Raw genomic sequence first — 27,775 nt, 5'->3', positions numbered from 1 at the left:
GGCCCTAGGTAACCCATGGGGCAGGGTGATCCGTAGGTAAAAGGCAGGACATGACTTATGTGTTTTATATGTCCTGGCAGTGAAAAATTCATAAATTTGTTTTCCACTACTGTGAGGCCTGCTCCTTTCATAGACTAGCATTGGGACTGCCCGCACATACTTTTGACTGGTAGATTCTGATCTGGAAGGAGCAAGCAGGTCATATTTAGTATGGCCCGAATGATAAAAGAAAATCCTGCTCATTGGTGAGGTTGGATTTAATATTATTATTTTAGAAATCCCACTTTTAGAAAGTGGGAATTTCTTTGCGCTTACTGCCATCTATGCCTTAAAGACTGTCTCCAGTCCATGTCTGATCTGTGCTGGTTGACAGCTCCCAAGGGTGGAGGGCCTCCAACTTACATTTCAAAGGCAGTGGCCTGCCCTCACACAAAGGACTGATAACCCCCCACGGGGACCCAGGCAGACAGGACTGGGCTGAAAGGGGAACATATGCACTTCACAATCACTCTTTGAAGTCTCCCCCACTTCAAAGGCATTTTCGGTATATAAACTGGGTGTCTGACCCCACCAAATCAGACACTTCTGGACCTACACCTGCACTCTGTGAGAGGAACTACCTGGCTGCCCAAAGGACTCATCTAGACTGCTTTGCTGTGAAGGACTGCTGCCCTGCTTGTTGCCCTGCTGGCATCTGACTCTGATGAAAGGACTCTGCCTTCCTCCTGAAGTGCTCTCCAAGGGCTTGGATTGAGCTTGCCTCCTGTTCCTGAAGTCTCAGGTCCAACAAAGACTTCACCTCTTCAAGAAACTCCTTGTGCGTTGAAAATCAATGCAACGCCTTTAAAAATCGACACAAAGCCTGCATTGCAGCTGAGAAATCATTGCATAGCTGACCGGAACAATGCAGCACCAACTTCCCAAATGGAAATTCGATGCAGCGCCTGCCTTGCAATGGAAAATTAGATGCATCGCCTACTGGATCGACACAGCGCCTGCTCCTTCTTCCCGCACGTCAAGGATTTTCAATGCATCATCCCTGGGTTTCAAAATATCCCCGCATTGCAGTGAGGACCCAAGACTGCATTCCGAAAAATTATGCAAACCCTTGATGCTTGGAAAGAAACTACACATCGTCTGTGCCTCGCCTGAAGATCCGACGCATCACCCTATTTTTCCTGTGCGGTCTCTATGCATCATTAATTTTGGCGCATCCCAGGTACTGTGTGTAAGAAAGAAACAAATGTTAATTTCTAAGGATTGAGACTCTTTTAAAGCTTTTGAAAGTGATATTTCAACTTGTGCTTATTGGATTTTTGTTGTTTTGACCTTATTTCATTCAGATAAATATTATATTTTTCTAAACCTGTGCAGTGTATTTTTGTGGTATTTTCACTGTGTTACTGTGTGATGTATTGCACAAATACTTTACACATTGCCTTCTAAGTTAAGCCTGACTTCTCAGTGGCGAGGTACCAGAGATTGGGCACAGGATAATTTAGATTGTGTGTGACTTACCTTGACTAGGATTGTGGTCCCTATGTGGACAAGGGTGTATACCTCTGCCAACTAGAGACCCCATTTCTAACAGGCATGTTATGGAATTAAGATGTATTTGGTGTCTGAGAGTAAGACTTGATATGTCTATAATTTCAGGGTGTACATTAGTAGGGAACTTGGTAGAGGACTTTTTAACAAAGGTTACCATTTCTACCTAGACACCTTCTACACTGGTGTGCAATTCTTCAGGGAATTGATCAATTGTTTGTGGCACCATCGGCTTTAACCATAAAGGTTACAGAAAAGAGTTTGTTTGTGAAAAACGTGCGAGGGGACAGTGCAGTGCCTTGCGTAGTGATGAACTGCTACCTGTAAATTTGCAGACAGGAGGGATGTCTATGTGCTGACTACCATCCATGATGAAAGTACTTCACATGTGACTGTTTGGGGTCAGGTTACTGAAGTTGGCAAACGTGTGCATTTTAGACTATAATAAGCACATGGGTGGTGTTGAAAGAGTAGATCAGAGGTTGGAACCTTGCACTGCTGTTCATAAGGGTTCTTACATTTGGTATAAGAAGTTGGCTATCCATTTGTTCCACTTAGCAACTTTTAATTATTTTGTTGTATTCAAGGATTGTTATCCATAGTCAAAGATTACATTTGTTCGGTTTCAGGAGTCTGTGGTAGGCAGCCTTGTCGTAGTGGAACAGGCAAGTGTTCCTAGATTCGGAGTGGTGAAGGATTGTCTAGACTGAAAGATCGTCACTTTGCTGATCAAAAAGACTTTCCCAGTAGGAAATGTAGAGTCTGTATGAAAAGAAGTGTGGGGAAGGAGAGTCATATGTACTGCCCCGACTGTCCTTCTAAACCTCGGCTATGTGTGCCTGCATGTTTTAGATTGTACCACACGGAAAATAGTTTTTGGGAGCAACTGTTTGAGTAAAATTGAACTCAATGGTCTGTATTGTTTTACATTTTTTGTTCAGTTTCACATTTGGCATTACTGTGATGAATTTAGTCAGAGCTTTTGTGTTTGAAGTTTTATATTTACTTACAATTACTTTGTGTTTTTTTTTTTGTTAAAAGGTTATGGCGCTGTGCGTGGACTGGTGCTTGGCTGACAGTGTGCGTAGACTGGCAATTGGCTGGAGGTGTGCGTGGACTGGCACTTGGCTGCCAGTATGTTTGAGCTGGAGCTTGCTGGTGGTGTGTCTGAGCTGGCAGTTGGCTTGGTTGTGGTTGCTGCATCAGGCAAGGCAAATGGGCGTATGAAAGTGATTGGCCCTTGAATGCCACTGTCTGTTGATGTGAGTGTTGTAGTGTGCTGGGCCCACGGCTGAAGGTGCGAATGGTCTTGTGTGTCTCGTATATGAAAGGTGTGTGAATGGACTGTAAAGTGATTGGTACCTTGACACTGTTTTAGTTGGTTCATTGGTTCAGTTTCTTGACCTATCAATTATTAATAGTGCATTTCATTTTTGTGAAATCTCTTGTTAATAAATTGTTACATATTGAGCCATCACTCACCCTCATGCCAAATTCAGCCAGTATGTGTGTGTACGAAGAAAGAGAGTGAGAAAACAGAGCTTGCTCACTTTCCCAAATTACTATCAACACCCACAAGAAGTGAGCACACTACCAAGACTCTTACTTCTGAGATGTTCTCAACACTTAAATTATGAAAATCACAGTTTTTAACCTTTTTCCCAGGTAACCACGATTAAAAGCACACGATATAGGTGGGTAACCACAAGACAATTTTGTTGCACTTCTCCTCTCAGTTGGGAATTCAACTCACGAAAATAACCCGCTCCTCTGTAATCAGGTGTCCAAGCTCACTTCTGACATGCTAGGTGTCTGATGAATGATGACGCATGCCACCAACTAGGTTGGTGGGTGCGAGGCCTTTTTACCAAATCCTAAGGGCATTTTTTCACAATTTGAATGTGTGGCACATCACAGAATTAAGAGACTTGGTAAAATGTGTTTTTAAACATATTTTGAGGTTTGCAAAGGATTCTGGGTGACAGAACCTGATGAGAGGCACACATGTCACACTATACTGGATATAAAAAATGTACAGGTCTACAGAATTGCAGGTTTCCCAGGTGCCGGCTGAGCTAGATCCCAAAATCAACACCTAGCCATTACAGAAATGTGAGGAAAATTTGTTTTCAAGGCAAATTTTGAGGTTTTGATTCTGGGTAAACATTATGGTGAGAGCCATACAAGTCACCCCATCCTGGATTCCACTTGGTGTCTAGCTTTCAAAAATGTACAGGTTTGCTATGGTTCCCTAAGTGCTGGCTGAGCTATAGGCCAAAATTCACAGCTAGGCCCATTGCAAAAAAATGGTCAGTTCTCAGTGGACAAATGTGATGTGTCCATGTTGCGTTTTTAGTCATTTCCTGTTACGTGCACTAGGCCTACCCACACTAGAAGGGGACCATTTTTATCAGGAGGCTTGGGGGAATACAGAGTAATAGAACAATTGTTATTACCAATTGTCTTTCTCTACAGTTGTGCCTTCCTGATGTAAAACAGTATGTAAGAAAGAAGACAGTTTGAGAAATGCCCTCTAATTCACATGCTACTATGGGTACTCACAAATTCCGAGATGTTCATATAGCCACTGCTTCTAAACTCCAGGTCTTGTGCCCATTTCAGAAATACATTGGTCTCCTTGATACCTACTTTTCACTCTTCATTTTAACAAATGAGTTGCTGTATACCCGGTACACAATGAAAAACCATTGTAAGGTGCAGCTCAGTTATTGGCTCTGGGTACCTTGGGTTCTTGGTGAACCTACAAGCCCTATATATCCTCACAACCAGAAGGGTCTATAGATGTAACGGTATATTGCTTTTGAAAATCTGCCATACTTCAAAGAAATTAGGGATGGCAATGTAGACACAAACAGCTGTTTTTTCTCCTCTTTTTCAATATGTTTTTATTCCAAGTGTTACTTTCAATAGGAAAACCTTGAAGGATCTACAGAACAGACCCCTTGATGAATTCAGAATTTTGCCTGTTTTCTAGAAGTTTATAGCTTTACAGAATCCGCCATTGGTTTCACACCCATTTCCTCTTCAAACTGGAAGGAGATAAAAAGCTAAAAAAATAGGAAAACTGGGCTATGTCAGGGTGTTGGAAAAAAGGACGCAAATTTGGAGAGGATAGTTTATGTGGACAAAAAGCTATGGTAGCGCAAACTAGCCTAAATAGCCAAAAAAGCACTTAGCAGAGAGGGGAGAAAGGCCTAGCAGCAAAGGGGTTTAAAGAGGAAGTTTTCAGCCTGGTCAAAGGTTTATTGAGCAGGTTGACATTGCAGTTTAAAACTGCACATACAGACTCTGCAATGGCAGGCCTAAGACATGTTTAAAGGGCTATATGAGTGTTGCAGGCCCACTAGTAACATTTCATTTACTGGCCCTTTGCACGTGTAATGCACTTTACTAGAGACTTATAAGCAAAGTAAAAATGCAAATTGGGGATAAGCCAGTGTTGCCAATGTTAGGGAAAGAGCACAAACACTTTAGCACTGGTCAGTGGTGGTAAAGTCTGCAGAATTCTAAGGCCAGCAAAAATGGGAGGTCTGAAGGCAAAGAGTTAGGGGAAACTACAAGAAGGATGCCAGGTCTAACGGGGGCCACCAGAATTCATAATATGTTTAGGGCGAACTGACCCTGTTTGCACCAAGGCACACATTTGTCAACGTGCTCTGGGTGCTAACAGGGAGAATGCAGCCTCTTTCATATAATGCACTGTCCTCAAGGCACCTGTGAGTTGGCAGGTCATTAGTGAAAGGCGTAGCGGTTGTTTGAAGCAGCAGCTCAATTTTTCACAATTCAGGTGACACCCTGCCTGCATTTCAAAGGAAGATACAGATCCCCCTGCACGGATTTGCAGTGAGTGACTGCACCCACTGCAGGGATGTGCCTTGGGGGGCTTCATTGGACCTTCTCTTTCAGATGGTGTCCTTTGGGTGGTGGGCGCATCTGACTGCAACACCAATTTTGTGGCGCACAGTCAGTGCACCATCTGAAGGTCTTCTTTGCCTCTTTGCCAGTGTTCAGAATATGATGCAGGCTGTTTCCCTCATTAGCATGAGGTCATGCTGTCGTGATAATGAGGGCACACCCCCTTAGGATGACAGTAGTGCTATATGTGCACCGGCACTACCTCCAATACAATGGGATGGGTGGGTTGTGATGGTGAGACATTTTCAAGGGGTAGTTGTGAAGGGGGTGAGGGATGGGGGTATGAGTTGGCATGCAGGTGGGGTGGGGGGGATGAAGTAGTGAAGATGAGACTTACCAGAGTCCATTCCTCCAGATACTCCAGCGAGGCCCTCAGGATGCAGGATGTTCAAGACTTGCTCCTCCCATGTTGTAAATTCGGGGGGAGGAGGTGGGGGTCCGCCGCCAGTCCGCTGTACCGCAATGTTGTGCCTTGATACCATGGAACGCACCTTCCCCCGTAGGTCGTTCCACCTCTTCCTGATGTCATCCCGATTTCTTGGGTGCTGTCCCACAGCGTTGACCCTGTCCACTATTCTGCTCCATTGCTCCATCTTCCTGGCAATGGTGGTGTGCTGCACCTGTGTCCCGAACAGCTGGGGCTCTACTCGTAGGATTTCCTCCACCATGACCCTGAGTTCAGCATCTGAGAACCTGGGGTGTCTTTGAGGTGCCATGGGGTGGTGTGGATGATGTGTGGGGTGGAGTGTGTAGTGATAGGTGGGGTGCTATTTAGTGGTGTGTTGTGTGAGGTGCGTGGAAGTTCTGTGGGTTTTGGTATTGTGTGCCTGTGGATGCTTGGTAGTTGACTGTGGTGTCTCTCTCTGGTCTTCGTCCGAAATTTTTGGCCGTAGGGGTTTGTGGGTGATGTGGGTGTGTGTTTTATATTGTATTGGGTGTGTGGGAGTGGTGTGTGTATGTGTATCATGTGTGTGTATTTCGAATTGTCCAATGTGGTAGTGTTTTGTAGGTGTATGTGTATTTCGACCCCGGCGGTGTGTACCGCCAATAGAATACCGCGGTTGAAAGACCGCCGCGTGGATTCGTGGGTCGTAATGGCATGGGTGTATTTCTGTTGGCGTGACGGTGGAGGTTTGGTCATCGCCAGTTTATCGCTGACCTTTGGTGTGGCGGACTTTTGTGGATGGCGGTATTTTGGCAGTTTGCCTAGTGTGGGTCAGAATGACCGTGGCGGTTTGCCGCGACCGTGGCGGTGTTATGGCAGTCTTCTGTCTGGCGGTAAGCGCCTTTTACCGCCGAGGTTGGAATGACCACCTTAGTCATTTGTGTAATTTTTAAATTGGGCATACTGATGTTTTTGTGGATGTTTTAATAGAATTAAAAACACTCAAAGTTACCAAAATAGCCTTATGTAGAGCATGTTTGTGCTAATGTTATCAAACATTTACTTCATTGACCATGGAAGGTTGAAAGGCAAAGATCTCCATCCAATGACCCAAAACTATGTCCTGCAGGTCACTCACAATTCTTAATAGTGAGTGCTTTGTAGATACACGCATGTGCTGATTTTGAATGCTAAGTTGTAACTAATAAGAAATATGAAGAAAAAGTGTCTGAGATTCCTTTGCACCATTTTTATCGGCATTTTTTTAACGCCTGCTAAGTGGCAAAATGTTTGATGATAGTCCTGCAAAGCGCCGGACTAGCTGAAAAAAAATATGATGCTAGTCCTCCTGACTAACAGCATGGTGCGTCATATTTTAAATATGGCGCACAGACGGTGGCGTTGATGGGGTGCTATGGGGCGCATGAAAAGTGGCGTTGCACTACGTGCAGCGCCACTTTTCCTAAATCTGTGCCATAGTGTGTCCGATGGATGGCCTTAATTTAATTTAGAAAGCACCCAACCTTCTCATTAAAATTAAAATGTTCTTTTTTTCATACGTTTGTAAATTAAATAAATATTTCTCCATTTGTATATTTGTTTGATGGATGTTTGTTTCTGTATTCTTTGTGTATCGTTTTTATGGCCAAATAATCGAAATTGCTTAAGCTAGGCTTTCCACCTTCCAGTAATAAATCAGTAGGGGTCCCTCGATTCCAATAATGATCGCATGCCCCCCCTCTCCCAGATTGCAGTAATGATTAAGTGGGGGTCCACAGAAGTCAAAAGGGTAAGAACCATTGCCCTAGGACATTAAACCTAAGCCAGCTGTCTGACCCCATCCGCTAAGAAAGACCAATGCTTCTAAATAAAAGTTCTGTTTCTTTCAAGAGTAAATCATTTGAAACATTTTAATTATTTGAGTATTAATTCTGATATGGAACTTAACGTATGTTTCAATGTATCATGACATTCGTAAAGTATAATTTTGAACAAAGGATTATTTCTCTGCAAAATGTTTCAAATCCCAGACTCTGGCTCAGACGTTTAGACTTTACATGTGATAAATTAACAGTTTGAAGCAGGCAGCACCTGTTTTCTTGTTGTGGTGCAAGGTTCCATTAAGGGCATAATTTCAAAGCACGGCATGTTCTGCAGCATGATTATTATTCATGTCATGATTTGCTGGGTTATTTACTCATGGAAATCACAAGAACAAGAATTACACAGAACACAGCTCTGTGATATCCGTCTGACATTCCATAAATAAGCACTGACTACACTTATTTTGTCATCACTGTCTTCCTACCGTACAGCTGGCAAAGATTTCAAGGCAAGACAATTTGGCAAAATTATTTTTACTCTCAGCAGAAAGAAACCTTGACTTATACAATGGAAAACAACATACCATTGTGATGGAAAGATTACAAAAGTTACAGCTGTTAGGCTTCCCCATTCCAGATGTTCAATCCGCTCTATCCAATGGGAGTCCAGCATTCCAATAATTCTAGCTCCTTTCCTTGGCACGTCCTACTCTTTGCTGCTGTCAGAAAGCGATAGATTCACTATTGATTGTCTGGTGCCTGCGCGCGTTTTTGACTTTCACTTTGTTATTGCTTATGAGACCAGCCTTTGAAGGTTACTAGTTTATTCTATTTACTTATGGTTGCCAAAGTACTGGGTCCCGCTGCCCTCATGCCCTTTGGTGCCCCTACTCGAAAAGGATTATTTTGTCGTTCGGTTTCCCGAGTCTCTTCTTTGGCTGGACTGCATTACACGCATTTATCTGACCACGTGTCTTTAAAAATTGTTCCCCTATATTCTAAAGCGCATCATGTATGGACATCTGCAAAGGCGCAGAATAGAGATTTCACTTTTGACTGCAGTAGTAAATACAAAGTACTTGATTTACAAAGCTTTTTTTTTGGCAAGTATATATTTTTTTGTGAATAAAAAGTCACAACTTTAGCATACCTAACTCCAAGCAGTTCAAGAACTTAGAAATATGCACATTGGACATTAATAAAGTCAATAACTTGTTTTTAAATAATTTACACAAGTAGTGTGAGAAATTATGTTGTTGGTGCTGAGGGGTGGCAAGCTCTTCTCAAGCAACAGCCACAATCCTTGTCAGGCTGAACCATAAAAATCACTAAATTAACCTGTGCTTAACCCTCTGGTAGCTTGGCACAAACTTTAAGGCAATGTATGAAATATTTATGCAGCACTTAAGTATAATAAAGTGAAACACAACACAAAAAAAAATCCAACACCTATTCAGAAAAATAAGTATATAAAATGTTATCAATTATTTGATGCCAAAACCACAAACATCCAATCATTAGAAAGAACAAAGCACCACTCGTGGTTATCTGATCATGCGAAACAGGGTGAAAGATAAAAAGTTCTGGAGGCCCATGATGTAGGGTGGCTTGGTTTTTACGATTCTATCGATTAGTCCAGCTGAAAAGGTTACCTTCTAAAATCCAGCGTGAACAGTTCCATTCATAGCAGAGGAGGCTGCGTGGAGCCGGAAGATCATCACGGATGGTTGTCACTTTAGCGCGAAGAGCAGGCCGGGCTTCGGGGGCGGTTGTCACTGCAGCTCGAAGATCCTGTTGGGCATTGTGGATGGTTGTTGCTGGAGCTTCGCATTGGCGGTCATCATGGGATGACAATGCTGTAGTGCGAAGTGCAGATCTTGTGTTGCTGATCTTCGCTGGTGGTAACTATAGTGCAAAGAGTCGGATTCACCGGAGCTTCGTGTTGGCGGCCGACAAGGGCAGCAAGATCTTGGCCAGCAGGGCTCAGGCAGGTTCAGTTGCAGGTCCAGACAGGTCCACTTGCAGCAGGTCAGCTGGGCATTTGCAACAGGGCCTCTGGAGCTTGATGAGTCCTTGTAGCTCAGAACAGGAAGTCAGTCAGCTGACCCTTGGAGTCACTTCAGCCTGGGATGAAGAGTGTAGACCCAGTATTCCTTCTTAGACAGCAGGGCAGGACTCAAGCAGCAAGGTAGCAGGCCATTCCTTCTTCTGTAGCATCCATAGGTCTGGTAGTATACTGAAGTGTGGGTCAGCGGATTCACTTTTTATTTCTGTTGCCAACTTTGCAGTGGTAAAAACTTTTGGAGTCTTCTCCCTACTGAAGTGTCTGGAATTTCCTGCCTACCTGCCCTGGGCCCAATCTGTCTGGGAGCACAATAGGCTGGTGTGAAGTTCTTTGTGACTGAGCTGGACCAGAGCCTTAGAAGTGTAAGTGTGGTAGATGACAGCTCCGCCCCATCATCAAGTCAGGATGGTCCATCCTGTCAACACCCAGACCCTCTACTGTTACTGTCTGGAGGAATATACAAAGGCTAACTGCCAACTACACCTAGTCATGTGACCCCCCGCAGCCAACAAATGGTTAGAACAAGCAAATGGAAAGTTTCTAAAAGTCACATTTTCAGATTTGTTACTTAAAATCCGGCTTTGCCATTAGAGAGAATTTGAATATAAAAGTCCTCAGACACCAAACATGGCATACCAAATACACACAAAGTTATCACTTATTAAATGTAATAATGTAACCCAATGTTATCCTATGACAGAGGTAGTGAGAAGTTGTCTTCACACAATAAACACACTGAAGTGAGGTAAGACGTTCTTCTCTATGTCTGAGGTTTAGTCTTCAAGACACCCCATCCACAGCCTGGAACTTGGGGGTGGTTGACAAACTCTGCTCCACCGGCAGAATTTGTAGTTTTGGCCACTCAGGGTTACGCATGTAACACGGAGTTCCGGTCAAACTCTGCCAACCGCCGCTCAGCAGAGTTTTTTGTTGAGCACGGCTTTCCAATGGATAGTTGGCAAGGGCGATCGAAAACTACCATCCCCTAGCTCAATCTGTGAGTGCTATAGGGGCACCCACTGAGATTTGCCCTACGCAGATAGTCGTAGACAGCAGTGACTGCTACCATTGGGAAAGCTGCCACTCAAGTAGAAAATCTACTCAAGCAGCAGTAAACTCAACTCAAGTAGCACCTCTGGCACACCACATGATGTAGTTCACACTGATTTCTATTTGCGGAACAAGCTCTTGGCTCTAAAAATCAGCATGACTTACTGATTTCCACCTGCTTGTGAAACTCTGTGGAATTCTGCAGAGTTTTTATGTAACTCCGTGGAATTCTGTGGAGTGGCTAACTGCCAATTGTTAGAGCAAGAAAATGCATAGTTCCTAAAAGTCACATTTTCCTATTTGTTACTTAAAATCCAGCTTTGCCGTTGGAGAGAATTTGAATTTAAAAGTCCTCAGACACCAAACATGACATACCGAAAACACTCAAAGTTATCATTTATTAAATGTAATAATGTAATGCAATATTGTCCTACGGCAGAGGTAAGGAGAAGTTGTCTTCACGCAAAAAACACACTGAAGTGAGTTAAGATGTTCTTCTATAATTCTGAGGTTTATTCTTCAAGACGCCCCATCCACAGCCTGCAACTTAGGGGTGGTTGATAAAGTCCACTCCTCCAACAGAATTTGCAGAGTTTTGGCCACTAGCGTTATGCATGTAACACGGGGTTCCGGCAAAACTCTGCCAAACGCCGAACAGCAGAGTTTTTTGTTGAGCATAGCTTTCCAATGGATAGTTGGCAAGGGCAATCAAAAATGACCATCCCCTAGCTCGATTTGTGGGTGCTAGAAGGGCACCCACTGAGATGTTCCCCACGCAGATGGTCACGGATAGCAGCGACTGTTCACATTGGGAAAGCTGACACTTGAGTAAAAAAATCTACTCAAGCGACAGTAAACCCAACTCGAGGAGCACCTCTGGCACACCACATGGTGCAGTTCACACTCATTTCTAAGTGCCGAACAAGCTCTTGGCTCTAAAAAATCAGCATGACTTACTGATTTCCACCCGCTTGTGAAACTCCGTGGAATTCCACAGAGTTTTTATGTAACTCCGTGGAATTCTGTGGAGTGAAACCCTACTGCAACTGTCACACATCCAGGCCCAGATTTAAGAGGGCCTAGCACCTCCTTGCACTACATTAGCATCATTTTTTGGATGTTAATGTGGCCCAACAAGGCCAAAATCACAGCGCTATATTTACAAAGTGGTGCAATGCATGCATTCCGCCACTTTGTAACCTCTTGTGTCACATTATGTCTGCTCCAGTTAGGGGGGACCGCAAAAATGTTGCAGTGGAATGTAAGAGATTCCACTGTGTATTTTGTTTGCGGCTACTTTTAACACCTGCACAGAGCAGGCTTTTTGTAGGGGGCACACCATTGCCTTCAATGAGCTCCTACGTACTCTGCAAATTAGCACAAAAAGTTTGGCACTAATCCTACACAGCATATAAAAAATGTCAATGCTATTACCCCTACCCTGAGCCATGGTGCGCTGCATATTAAATACGTAACACACATGGTGGCAGTAGGGGGGCGCTAAGGGGCACAAGCAAAGTGGCACTGCATTAGATCCAGCTCCGCCTTTCTTGAACCAAGCCCAAAATCTCTTGACCAACTGCATCAACACATTCCAAATGTTACATCACTGGTCAAGAGATCAGAAGACAACACACAGCTTCCCCCAAACACATATACAATAAAATTAACAAAAACATTTACATAACAAAAAGTACTTAAAAGTATAACTAAAAAAATAATGAAAGAAAATGTAAGTATAAGTTTTTGTAATACATAAAATAATCATATATCATCTGTGGTGTTCCTAACAAATGGTTCTGAGAACTGAGTCATTTTTAATGGAAACAGAACTTGGAACACAGAGGTTGGAGATGTAGAGATTCTGTAGCGGCAGTTGGATTTTAGCTGTGGCTGATGGATGGGGCGTTATTATTGAATAAACATATCTTGAAGTTACACTCAGAGAGTTGACTTACCATTTCGATCCCACTTTACATTATCCATAAGATATTTAGGTGACCTTTTGCTCCTATACGATCTTTGTACACTCAGATCAACATTTTTCTCAAGATTGGAAAAGGCTACATTTTTTTCTGCAATTGTTCTCATTTAACATCTCATGCTTTTCAGATAACAAGCAATTCCATGCAAATTCCTGATTTTCCCATCTTCTGTTTTGACTGTATTCCTGAACAGTTTAATTACTCTTAAAGGAGCAGAAAACTTTGAAAATGGCATTGCTCCTGATACAGTGCATATCTTAACCCAATCACTCACTTCCACTTTTGATTCACACACCTTTTTCTCTCTCATCAATTTCTTCTCAATTGCCCTTTTTCACGACACACCACCTTCCAGGATTCATCAGATTGAATACTCCTTCCTTTCTCCAACTCATTCAAAAGGTGACTAATTCACAGTTTGGAATTCTACCCCTAAACAGCTCAAAAGGGGACTTTCCTGTAGACTGATGCAGAGACGATCAATAAGAGACCAGTCTATCATGTAATACCTTCTTCCAACACAAACCATCTGATTTAGTGAATTGTATAGTTTATTTGATGGTTCTGTTAAACTTTTCCTCAACACTGTTTGACTCTGGGTGATAAAGTGAGCACTTTATGGGGGTCATTACAACATTGGCAGTAAAAGCCGCTTACCGCCGTGCAGAAGACCGCCAACACACCGCCGCGGGCGCGGAATTCCGCCACGGTCATTATGACCCACAGCTCAGAATCCGCCAAAATCCAGACACCCGCACAAGTCCGCCACACCAAAGGTCAGTGATAAACTGGCGATAACAAAACCGTCACCTTCACGCCAACAGGAATAAGCCCACACTATCATGACCCACAAATCCACGCGGCCGTCTTTCAACCGCGGAATTCCATTGGCGGTACACACCGCCGCGCTCAAAATACACACACATTTACAAAACACTACCACATTGGACATTTCGAAATACACACACCTGATACACATACACACACCACTCCCACACACCCAATACAAAATAAAACACACACCCACATCACCCACAAACCCTTACGACAACAATTGTGACTGAGGGCTAGAGAGAGACACCACCATCTACAAACTAGCATCCACAGGCACTCCACACCATCACTCACACAACATCCACGCACCTCATACAACACACCTCTAAATATCACCCCACACATCACAACACACACCACCCCACATATCACCCCTAACGCCCCATGGCACCGCAAAGACATCCCAGCTTCTCTGAGGAGGAGCTCAGGGTCATGGTGGAGGAAATCATCTGGGTAGAACCACAGCTATTCAGATCACAGGTGCAGCACACCACCATAGCTAGGAAGATGGAGCTATGGCGAAGGATCGTGGACAGGTCAATGCAGTGGGAGAGCACCCAAGAACTAGGGATGACATCAGGAAGAGGTGGAACGACCTGCAGGGGAAGGTGCGCTCCGTGGTCTCAAGACACCACATCACAGGAGTAGCTGGAGGAATGGACTCTGGTAAGTCAAATCTTAACTATTACATCCCCCACCCACCTGCATGCTATCACATACCCCCACCCTCGCCCTCACCCCATCACTCCAACTCCTCACGTATGTCCCAATATCACAAAACACACATCCCAAACTCAAGCCCTGCATGTAACACCAAAGCATGGACATCCATCACCAATGCATGGCCACTACACATGCACCCCCCTAAACCATTATCACACAAGGTCCTACACAGGAATGCAAGCACTGGGGTACATGGTCACCCACCCATTGCACACCATGGCACACACAGATGCAATAATCATGCCTTTACACCCCTGCAGGACCCCTACCCAATGTCACCGGACAGGAGGGTCCAGATATGTCCACTCCACCCACAGAGACAGCAGCTCTGTCCAACTGGATCTAGATGACCAGCCTGGCCCATCATGGACCTCGGGACAGTCGGTTCCCCTCACACTAGCACAGGCCACTACAGAGCTTGCCCCCTCTGGAAACACCAGTGCAGCGCCCACCCAGCGGGCCCATACCTCTGTCCCCAGGACACGGCAATCAGCAGTGTGTCCACCACTACAGGGAACCCAGGCTAACCCACCACCCCAACAACACCAGGGACCTGGGGGAAGTGGTAGTGGGCACACGGTTCAGGGGACAGAGGCCCAGGAACACAGGGGAACTGGGAAGGCTGCTGTGCGACAAGGGTAGGACAGGCCCAGGGAACCCACTTTCCACGAGGCCCTCTCCAACATCATGGGAGCCTAGCACCAGTCCCAGGAGACGATGGCAACGGTACTGGCCAAGTTTCAGGAGACCCAGCGGCTGCAGGAGGAACAGTATTTGGGCTTCAGGGAGGAACTCAAATCCATCAATTCCACCCTGGGCACCATTGTAGGGGTGCTGAAGGAACTCGTCAACCCCAGGAGGGACACTGTGGCACAACAAGGGGCCCCTGACACTAGCCTGGACGATGAACTGCCCATCACCTCCGGCGGCGCTAGTGGACAGGAGGCACCGCCACAGGACCACCACACCAGCACCCCACGCCCTGCAGATGGAGAACCACCCGCAAACGGTCCCTGCGATCCAGGACAAAGACAGAGAATAATGCCAAGACCCCCGCCAAGAAATGAGACCACCCTGATTGTCATCCTTCTGTCCCACTTTGTCACCCTGTCCATACTTAAACTGCCCCAGCTCCTCTTCCTATGCCTCTTTGGACAATGCACCTGTGAGACTAATAGACTGGACTCTGCCATGGACATTCCTCCACCATTACCCCTGACCATTTTACAACACCCTCCACTATTGAGCACTTAAATAAATACCCTTAAATCAGAAAACAATGTGGAGTCAGTCTGTGCTTTCGAAAATGTGTATTTGCAATAACAGTGGCAAAATGCTATGTCAAATGCAATGTCAACATACCTATGTCACACAGCTCTAGTCCATGCGAAAACAAAGCAGATGTCCCACAGTGGAACCCACATCTGTGAAATCGTAAGGGAAAGTGACAACTCAGTGACCATACACTGGGTGAAAATGACAGACAGATGAGAGGTAGTAGAAGTAAATCAGGTGCAGCAGGCTGTGTTATCTTCTTACCTGTGTCTCACTGGAAGTGTTGCAGGATCACCGCGGGGTGGGGTACCAAGGCCACATGTGTCCCATCAATGGCACCTATGATGTTGGGGATATGTCCCAGGGCATAGAAATCACCTTTCACTGTAGGCAAATCCTCCACCTGAGGGAAAACAATGTAGTTCCGCATGTGTTTCAGCATGGCAGACAACACTCTGGACAACACTTTGGAAAACATAGGCTGCGACATCCCTGATTCAATGGCCACTGTAGTTTGAAATGACCCACTTGCTAGGAAATGGAGTACTGACAGGACCTGCACTTGAGGGGGGATTCCTGTGGGATGGCGGATAGCTGACATCAGGTCTGGCTCCAACTGGGCACACAGTTCCTGGGTTGTGGCACGATCAAGTCTGTAGGTGATGATCACATGTCGCTCCTCCATTGTCGACAGGTCCACCAGCGGTCTGTACACCGGAGGATGCCGCATCTCCTCACATGCCCCAGCGGACAGTGCCTATGGAGGAGAACAGCGAGCAGAGAGTCAACTAACTCTGAGGTACATAAACACAGCTTACTCTGAAATATTAGTAAATCGACATATGCCTGTATGAGTGTTTAGGCAAGGCCTAGATATGTGTGACGCAGTCCAAAATAATGGCATGTGGGCCCATGAAATGGCGGCTGCCTGACCTGTAAAGTGGGAAAATGGGAGATAAGGTAACTGCGCTGGCGTTGGACACCGTCGCGGTAGGCGGTCGAAGACTGCGGCGCAATCCTGCATTGGTTAACATTGGACCCTATGGGTCCCAGGAGCCAATGACGATGTACGCCGGTGGTGACGGTACGCACCGCCGTGGACGTGACTGCCATTTTCTCTCTGTTCAATCACTTGATACCTGATTTTCGACAGGAGAGGACCTACACTGCAAGTGCTGCTGTGACCTCAGTCTGGAAGAGACGATGGCTCGTGTGTCTGGGGAAAGGGCCCCTGCCTTCAGCACGGAGGAGTTGGAGAAACTTGTGGATGGGGTCCTCCCCCAGTACACGCTACTCTACGGTCCCCCAGACAAACAGGTAAGTACACTGTGAGCATGCTGTATGGGCAATGACTGTGTGGAGTGGTGTGGATGAAAGATGGGGGGGGGTGAGAATGAGGTGTGCATGAAACGACGGTGAGTGCATGTGCGTCATGGCAAGGGTAGGGATGCGGGCCAATTACTGTGATGGTGCAGATGGTAATAACTTATCTTTTTCCCCTGTACTATTCCTGTAGGTCAGCGCCCACCAGAAGGACATTTGGCATGCCATCGCCAAGGAAGTCCGGACCCTGGGTGTCTACCACAGACAGAGCACCCACTGCCGGAAAAGATGGGAGGACATTTGCCGCTGGAGCAAGAAGCCGGCGGAGGCCCAGCTGGGGATGGCCTCCCAACGTGGGAGGGGTGCCCATCGCACCATGACCCCCCTGATGTTCAGGATCCTGGTGGTGGCGTATCAGGAGTTGGATGGGCACTTGAGGGCATCACAGCAGCCACAAGGGGGTGAGTACACTCTAATTCTGCTGGTTCAGCGCGCATTGTAAGTGTCTGGGTGGGGGAGGTGGGCTGTGGGTTCCCCTAGGCCAGGGCAAGTTTAGTAGGCAAGTACCCTTCTTAAGGCAGGCCCTGTGGCACCCCACCCCACCCCACCTGTGTACAGTGCCAACCACACCTAGTCAGGCTCCGGTGACATCCATGTGTGCAGCAATCGGGCATATCCTTGTAACCCATGTCCCTAGGATTGAATAGGGAACTCCAAGTGCGCGGCGTAGTGCAGGGGGCTTCTGTGTCTGTAATGTCCGCCAACGGTAGCGGTATTGCATGCACTCAACATGTCTTTCTTCTGTCTTCCCCCCCTTTTTGTGGTCTCCCTGTTCTTGTGTGTATTAGCATCATCAGGCGGAGGAGCAGTGGCACCGGAGCAGGAGGGAGCTGCATCCCGCATGGCCCTGGAGGGCGACACTACGGAGTCTGAATTTACCAGTGGGACGGAGGGCAAGGGGAGCTCCACGGTGGGGACAGGAGCTGACACCAACGATACGGACTCCTCCTCTGATGGAAGCTCCCTTGCGGTGGTGGGCCCATCTGTGTCCCCCGCATCTACAGGTACAGCTGCCACCCCCCCTACCAGCACCGCCCTCCCAGGAGCCTCTCAGCGTGTGTCCCGTGCCCGCTCACCCAGGAGGGTGGGCATCTCCTTCGCCCCAGGCACCCCAGCCCCTGCCCCTGTCACCCCTGCTGCCCTCAGTGAGGAGGCCATTGACCTCCTCAGGTCCCTCACTGTTGGGCAGTCTACTATTTTGAATGCCATCCATGGTGTAGAGAGGCAGTTGCAACAAACCAATGCATACCTGGAGGACATTCACTCTGGTCAGGCAGCCCATCAGCGAGCTTTTCAGACTCTGGCCTCAGCACTGATGGCAGCCATTGTCCCTGTCTCTAGCCTCCCCCCTCCAACTTCCTCCACCCCGACCCAAACCCTTGTACCTCAGCCTATCCCAAGCACACCATCAGACCCGCATGCACACACCTCAACACACAAGGGAAGCTCCGGCAAACATAAGCACCACACATCCCACAGGCACACACACATGCAGACACACCAACATCCACTGCCTCCACTGTGTCCCCCTCCTCCTCGTCTCCCTCCCTGTCTCGTCTCCACTCACACCTGCATGCACTACATCCTCAGCCACTGCCTCCATCACCAGCACACCCACCACCACACCCCGCTCACGTGCAGTCACCACCCCCACTACCATTCACACGTCCCCTGTGTCCTCTCCCAGTGTGTCTGTGAGGCCACCTCCCAAGGTACACAAACGCAGCCACACACCCACCCAACAGCCATCCACCTCACGACAGCCTCCAGCCCATGCACCTCCACCCAAAGTCACCAAACGGACACCTCCTACAACCACTACCTCTTCCTCCAGTCCCAAACCCCCTCCATCTACCCGTCCCAGTGTTCCTAAGAAACTTTTCCTGTCCAACCTTGACCTCTTTCCCTCACCTCCCCCACCCCTTCAGTCTCCTAGGGCCCGACTCTCCAGGTCCCAACCCAGCACCTCAGCCACAACATCTGCGGGACCAGTGGTGCCAGTAGTAACCGGCTTCTGGAGTGCGCCAGGCAGCAGGGCAGCCAGTGTGGCAAGGAGCCAGAGCACGGAGAGTCCCCCACCTGTAAAGCATAAAAAGTTGGCCAGTGCCCGGCGGGAGAGGGGAAATAAATCAGCCACCAAAGCTGCTCCCAGGGGTACAGTTGGGGGTGTGGAGACAGCTCGCCACCATCCAAGGTGGGGAAGGGGCACAGTAAAACCGGCAAGTCTGGGAAGATCTGCACGGCGGACAAGACCGCCACCAGCCCCGCTGCCCAGGACAGTGCTGCCAGCAGCACCGCTGCCCAGGACACCGCCGCCAGCAGCACCGCTGCCCAGGACACCGCCGCCAGCAGCACCGCTGCCCAGGACACCGCCGCCACCAGCCCCGCTGCCCAGGACCCCACCGCCAGCAGCACCGCTGCCCAGGACACCGCCGCCAGCAGCACCGCTCCCAGGACACGGCCGCCACCAGCCCCGCTGCCCAGGACACCGCCACCAGCAGCACCGCAGGCCAGTGAGCGCCAATGATTCCGACGCTACTGAGGCGGCCACGGGCAGGATGAAGCACTCTGGGCACAAAGCCCCCTCCAGAACCAATGGAGTATCACATCCACTCACACAGTCCTTGGCAGGATGAAGCACTCTGTGCATATAGCCCCCTCCATAACCTGTGGAGTATCACATCCACTCACACAGTGCTTGTCAGGATGAAGCACTCTGGGCACAAAGCCCCCTCCAGAAACCATTGGAGAATGTTATCCACTTGAGAGACTGGCTTTGCACCCCCCAGAATTGAACAGTGGGCAAACCACCCACTGTAGAGCATTGAGAGACTGTTCCTTTGCAATTCCCAGGATATAGCAGTGGGCAAACCACCTACTGTAGAGACTTGAGAGACTGTGGCTTTGCACTCCCCAGAATTGAACAGTGGGCAAACCACCCACTGTAGAGACTTGAGAGACTATGGCTTTGCACTCCCCAGGATTGAACAGTGGGCAAACCACCCACTGTAGAGACTTGAGAGACTGTGGCTTTGCACTCCCCAGGATTGAACAGTGGGCATGGAGCCCCCTTGTGGATCTGGCGTCGTGCACTCATCTGGCTGAGGTGCCCCTCCTTCCCTTCCCCCTGAGGTGCCTGTTTTATTTCTATCTAATGCCCCAGCAGTGTTCTCTCCGTCTTGTTCGGGTATTGAGTGTGGGCCTCGCCCATGCCTTTCGGGCCCAGTGGTCCACGGACTATGATAGTGGAATTCCTTGGACTTGGATTCTTGGTGTATATATTGGTTTATAGTGTGAATATCTTAATATATGTATATATTTTTGATTACTGTCTTCGTATATATTACAATCATTCGACTCATTTCATTTTGTCCTTTCATTCTTCCACGGGGGTTGGGAGGTGTAACTGTGATGTATCATGATGTATTAGTGTGTGTGTTGTCGTGGGTGGGGGTGGGAGTGTTGCGTGTTGCGTGTGTGTGTGTGTCACAGTTTTTTCCCTCCCCCCTCCCCTGTGTCGTAGGTGCAGTACTCACCGCGGTCTTCTCCGCCGGCGTTCGTGCTCCTGGTAGAGGAGCAGCAAGATAAAGGCTGTAAGAATCTGAAGTTACGGTTCCATGGCGTCCTGGTTCCTCATGGGATGTGTAGAGGTGAGCGTTTTCTCTTCCAAGTCCTGTTTCCGCCGTGTTTTTGTTCGCGGTGTATCCGCCCCGGAAAAGGTGGCAGATTGGTGGCTTGTAATAATGTGGGCTGAACATTGTCTTCCGCCTGTCTGTTGGCGGTTATCGCCGCGGTGTTTGTTTGTACCGCCTTGGCGGTCGGAGTGTTAAAGTGGCTTTCCATGTTGTCTTCATATTTAAACACCAAATTCAAAAACTTAATGACCCCAATAGTGGTGATTTCACTGACTGCCTGAACCACCGGCCACCTGGAATACAAAGGCATTAGAACCAAATGCCCTACCAAATCTAGTGCATTGTCTTGCCAAGACAGAGATGGTTGTATTACCTACATTCAAAGGTGCAACTCTAGGTTTAAAGCATTTATCACTGCTCGCACACTCAGAGCCTTTCTTATCACGCGCTCAACCTGCAAATCCAAACCTGGCCTCCAAAAATCTGATCTAATTCTCCCCTTAGTTTTTAAAATTCCAAGATGTTCCAAATGTGATAAACCAATCATTCTTTCCTTCAACTTTCCTGTAACTACCGATTTAGATCTTCTAAACAATAAACCTGCCTTTTCTGACAACTCATTTCTTTTCAATTTATAAGACTTCTGATTTTCTGAGAATTTGTTTTCACCTTTGCCTCCAGATGTAAGCCAATCATCAACCCACTAAAAACAATATCTGTCTCTACCTCACTCTCCTATTCTTCTTCTTTAATTGCTCCTTCTGTAACCACACATACACCAGCCTAATCTTCATCAACATCCTATTCCTCCTCAAAGAGTTCTGAATCCTTGGATACCACATGTTATAGATAGTCAGCTGTTTTCTTGTTGCTACTAAGTAAGTAGTACACAGTGAAAGTAAATTCTTATGGGGATATTACCCACTTGTGTATTGGTGCAGAGATACTAACCAGACCTACTGTGGAAACAATCTCCACCAAAGGGTTGTGGTCTGATTTTATCCCAAACGATTTCCCCACATGAATAATCCAAATTTACCAAAAGCCTATTTGACAGCCAAAGCTTCTTTTTCAATCAATGACTAGTTTAATTGAGCACCCTTTAGACACCTCAACGCAAACGCTATTATTTCTTCACCATCCACATCCGATATCAACACTTCTCACAAACCTTTCTGACTAGCATCAGTAATTAAAATATATTATTTCCCTGGAATGAACGTTATAAGACTTGGAGCATTCTGCAAGTCCTAATTGATCATTTTAAATTCATTCTCACATTCCTATATCAAACAAAATTCACACTTTGGGCCTGATTACAACATTGGAGGAGTGTGTTAATTCGTCCCAAATGTGACGGATATCCTGCCCACCGTATTACGAGTTCCATAGGATATAATGGACTCGTAATACGGCAGGTGGTATATCTGTCACATTTGGGACGGATTAACACCCTCCTCCAAAGTTGTAATCAGGCCTTTAATCTTTTATGCCAGAATCTCAACAAACCAGCCACAATACTCACTCATGCCAAGGAATGAAAGAACCTCCTCTTTACATTTTGTTGTTTCCAATTTCATGATGACATCTACCAAATCCCCTTGTGCATTAATTTATTGACCCAAAAAGGAAATTTCACTTCTCCCAAAATAACACTTCTTTGATCATAGTCAACTCATTGTCTTTGAAAATGTTTGGAACCCTTCCGCTTTGACCCATAAATCAACACATCACCCTGACAAAGTGCCCGAAACATCTTTCAAAAGTTTGTACATAACTCTTCAAAAATCTGATGCTGCCATCACCAGGCCAAAAGGCAATATTAGGATCCGAGTGCAATTTGACCTGGTGATATGCAGAGGCAAGGTCAAGTGTTGTAAAAAGCAAAAGCAAAGCAAAACACAAATGATGAACGGAATGCGGATTCAATCAAACATTCACCCCCAGTCACAGATCTGGGTTCAATCCATTGTTCTTTTGCTCACCATGCCACCCCAGTTTAGAGCCAGCCATATGCAAATCAGTCTTGACCCTGTTCCTCATGGGAACAGTCCAGCCCGAACTGCCAGGCCAGGTCCTCCCTGGACTGGAAACAAGCATCCTGGGACCGGTTTCAGGGTTTCACCCTTCATCAGCCAGGCTAGCTTGAATCCAATGGCATAGTGAGCCCGGGACCCACGTCTAGGCATACCCAGCGCACTTATGGCTGCAAAAGCAAAGCAAAACACAAATGATGGCCGGAATGCGGAACCAATCAAACATTCACCCCCAGTCACAGATCTGGGTTTAATTCATCGTTCTTTTGCTCACCATGCCACCCCAGTTTAGACCCAGCCATATGCAAATCAGTCTTGACCCTGTTCCTCATGGGAACAGTTGAGCCCGAAATGCAAGGCCAGGTCCTCCCTGGACTGGAAAAAAGCATCCGGGGACCGGTTTCAGGGTTTCACCCTTCATCAGCCAGGCTAGCTTGAATCTAGTGGCATAGTGAGCCCGGGACCCACGTCTAGGCATACCCAGCGCACTTATGGCAGCAAAAGTAAAGCAAAACACAAATGATGGACGGAAGGCGAAACTAATCAAACATTCACCCCCAGTCACAGATCTGGGTTTAATCCATCGTTCTTTTGCCCAGACGTGGGTCCCTCGCTCGCTGCCCACAGAAGATCTTCCCTGTCTCCTGGGGTTATTTTGAAAAAGAAAATCCTCGGGTGCAATGCACCCAAAGATTTTCTAACCCCCTCCTTGGTGTCGGCCACTGGTCATGACCCGCACCAGGGAGGTAGTGTGATGCCCGCACTAAACGGGTTAAGCGCATGCAGGTCAGCACATAACCAAACCTCTCCATTTGTTTTCAGAGCCATTACAATAGGAGACAACCATTCAGTGGCTTCAACAGGTGTGATAACACTTGTATTACACAATTTCTCCATATCCTTGTGTTCTCACTCTGGTTGAAATTAGTTTTGCTCCTTTTTTCAGAACAATTCGATGTGCATAGTATTTTTTAGACACCCTAACTGCTCCTTAAACACTTCTGGATACATTTGAACAAAATCCAGTTGTCTCTTCTCCATCTCTTTAATTTGTACCTGAGGGAGAGCATTTGGGTCCAAAAAATGCCCAACTCTTTTTAATGCGGCCAGCTTAAAATGTTATCACCCTTCACAGCCACATACATTTTTCCCTTAATTGCCTTACATGAGAGGCCAATTCTTGAGACACAATATCTCTGTAGCTTTACCTCCATATCCTTCAAGCTTCATATCCATTGGTTTGAGGCTCACATGACCTTCAAATAAGTCTGTATAAACACTTTTGAAAATTATGGTAAGCTTAGAACAGGAATCAAGCATCATAAAATGTCTTCACTCCCAATCCTAACCCAATTTTCTGGATTTCCTCTACCCTTTCTTGTAACTTGAAATATTATTTCATTACAACATGTATCTCCTGTACTTTTTTCTTTGCACCAGTTTCACTCCTACAAAATTTCACAAGCTTACCCTTCCTGGCACATTTATTACAGTTGGAACTAAGAGCATGGCAGCCTTTGTTATTGGCCACGTGTTCAAACTGACTACACCCAAAACAATGTCCTTTAAATTCTTTCTCTTTATCATCATCCTTTTCTTGGTTTTCATTACCATCATGACTGTTTCCTTTTCAGTCTCTTTAATCTCACTCTGTTTCAGCTCAGAAACACACTTAATCATGTGTTCAACTCTTTTTACTACTACTACCACCTTGTGTAACTTTTTTTCATCTGTAAGCCATAACTCCTCACGCACTTTCTCTGAGCTGCAACAAAGCAAAAAATGATCCCTGAGCCTCTCTTCAATCCAAGGACCAAACTTACATGTCACAGCTAGTTTCGTAATGCAGTGATATATTCCTCCAGTGTCTCAGTGGCAGTTTATTTACGCTTACCAAAATGGTACCTTTCTAATATTATTGAAACTCTAGGTAAAAAATGTAAATCCATTTTTTTCACACACACATCATATTCACTTAAACCCCTGCTACTATCTCTCTGTAATTCTGGCAAGTTTTCCAAAATCTCTTGACCTTCTGCGCCTAAGCTATGCATCAACAAATCCACCTTCCTATCAATGCTCATGTTAGGACAACCCACCTTTGCATAATTCTCAAAAATTTTATCCATTTACCCCATCTCAAGGATGGTTCTCCTGGATTACTCAAAAAGTATGGAGAAGATGTTATGCTTTGCATATTTCCCTCAAGCTCAACAGTACTCTGCACACAACACTTTACCTTGCAAATTTAAAAACAATTCAAATTTGCCTGTAGGATTGTTGGAAAGAGCCTATTAATCTACAATCCCAAATCATTAAAAAGTCTTCTGAAAACGTACTGCTTGTAACCCTGTCTTCTTTTCAAATATTCTTATTTGCACTAAATGTGGGCCTGTTGCCGAATATTGATGGGTGTGCCTGTCACCAAGACACAGTTCAGTAATGCCCCTATTTCTGTGACAAGCTTCCTGATAGTCACTGGAGACCAAGAGAGGAACTAGTAGAGACCGAAACCTACAAAGAAAACACCCCCAGCACTAGCAAGATTTGACAAACGGGTTAAACACTGTTATTAACCTAAGCAAGAGAACGCTAAATGCCAATGAAATAAGAGCCGTAGAGAAGGGTCCTTGGTTTCGTCCCGACTCCTAAATTAGACATCTTCAAACTGAGAATCGAGTTGGCAGAGTTTTTCAGGAAAATAAGACTCAAGACCTTCTTCCTTGAACATCCTATCTCCAATACTGGACTAGATAAGAACACTAGGCTACGACCCAAATCCAAGTTCACTCCCCCCAGCAACCAAATGCCACCTGAGGTTTTAGCCTTTGAAAAATCAGTTAGTCGTAAAATTGACAACCTACGGGTGACTCCCTCAGATAACTTCCAGAACATTAGTACCCAGGAACTAACAGCACTTTGGGACCTCACTGTCGACACCACGATAACTGTTAAACAAGCAGACAAAGGTTGTGCCACGGTGATAATGCCAACAAAATGTATAATGGGGAATGTTTATGCCTACGTGGGAATACCCACCATTATAAAAAACTTTCTAGAGATCTCACCTCTGAGATCCAAGAAGAAATATCTAAAGGACAAGACGAAATCCAAGAAGAAATTTTTAAAGGACAAGACAATGGATGGCTCACTAAACACGACACAGCGGAAAATCTCAAAACACCTTATTTTTACGTGTTGCCAAAAATACATAAAAATAAACATCCACCTCCCAGGAGACCAATAGTATCCAGGATTGGGTCTATCTTAGAGCCCCTCTCACAATTTTGTGACTCTTTCTTACAACCCCTTGTAAAAAAGATACCAACCTACCTAAAAGACACAAAAGATGTACTCAACTTGCTCAGTGGGTTGGATTTTGATAGGGAAAAGGAGTACCTGATAACTCTGGATGTTGAGTCCCTGTACACCAACATACCCCAGGGAGCACCTTTGATGTGGTTTTTGAACTTTTCAAAAACAGCACTTGGAACTCCATAACACCTCCTGAGTTTACCTTCGACCTTGCACATACCGCAGTTACGGGGAATGTGTTTGAATTCAATAACAATTACTATCTACATGTGCACGAACATCTATGAGCAGTAAATTTGCCCCTAGTCTGGGCTTGTCTTTATGTAGATCACTTCGAGAGACAACATGTCTTGAATGAAGAAAATCCTTACTATGAACATATTAAGTTATGGAAACGTTATATTGATGATGTACTCTTGATCTGGACAGGAACAAGAGATGAAGCAACAACATTTGTGGATTGGCTAAATGCCTTAAACCCCTACCTGAGATTCATTTCAACTACAGGTGGCACAGAACTCTCCTTCCTAGATATCCTTATTTCTGAAAAGGATGGCCTCTTGAAGTCTGAAGTTTTCTATAACCCTACAGACAGAAATAACCTTTTCCAGTTTCAGAGCTTTCACCCGCGTTCCCTGAAGGAGAATCTGCCAGTGGGTCAATTTCTCTGCTTACGACGTAATTTCTCTGAAGTGGCAGACTACACCAAACATGCAAAAAAGCTTACTAACAAACTTCGGGCAAAAGGTTATCCAGCCCACCTTACTAGAAGAGCAGAGAAAAGAGCTCCATACAGCCACAGGGACCTGTTGCTGCAACCATTCCAATGAAACAAAAAGGACAACCTAATCTGTTTAACCACCTTTAACAAATTATTTAATATAGTCTAAAAAATAATTAAGGAGGACTGGAAGATTCTAACATCCGGAGCATTACCCTCGGATCCTCCGCTCAATGCTTCTAAAAAAGCCAAAAGCATCCGTGGCTTGGTAGTTAATACGCGCCCACGTGCTGGGGCTCCTGTGAACAAACAAACTACACTATGGCAGATACCTCCCCCGACTGGCCATTTCCCCTGCTGCAACTGCAGTGTCTGCTATTTCACAAAAAAAGCCTCCAAACTAGAATTCGGTCTACAGACCCCATGGTAATTGAGGACACTCTCAAACTGCGCTAGCAGAAATGTCATCTACATGATTAAATGCCCCTGCCAGCTCATGTATATTGGCATGACTACAAGGAGAGTGGGCACACGCATATGCGAACATAGAAGCAGCATCAGATGCCGACGGGATGCAACCCATGTAACAGATCATTACATTCGGAGCAATCATTCCCCCAATGAAATGGAATAAGTTGTCATAGACAAACTAAGCAATCCGACTACAAACATGAAACAAAAACTGTTATATTACGAACAGAGATGGGTCTGGAGATTACATATTGACACCACAGGACTCAATGATGAGATTCAATGGTCTTCCCTGTAGGTTCCTCTTCCTCCCCTTCTTTTTGCCACCCCCCCTGGAGATTATACACTGACACCACAGGACTCAATGTTGAGATTCCATGGTCCTCTTTGTAGGTTCCTCCCTTCCCCCCCTTCTTTTTGTCCCCCCTCACCTTCTTTTCCCCTTTATCAAGATACCGACCTCCCGTCTCCTTTCCCCCCCCCAAATCCTCTTTCTTCATTTCCCCCACTCTGGGACATTTTTTGTCTTCCTACCTCCCCTCTCCTCCTCACCACCCACCTTTCCCCTCTTAGTCCTCCCCCCTTTCTCC

Source organism: Pleurodeles waltl, chromosome 1_2, assembly GCF_031143425.1.
Source record: "Pleurodeles waltl isolate 20211129_DDA chromosome 1_2, aPleWal1.hap1.20221129, whole genome shotgun sequence".
Lineage (NCBI taxonomy): Eukaryota > Metazoa > Chordata > Amphibia > Caudata > Salamandridae > Pleurodeles > Pleurodeles waltl.
This window is presented reverse-complemented; position numbering follows the sequence as displayed.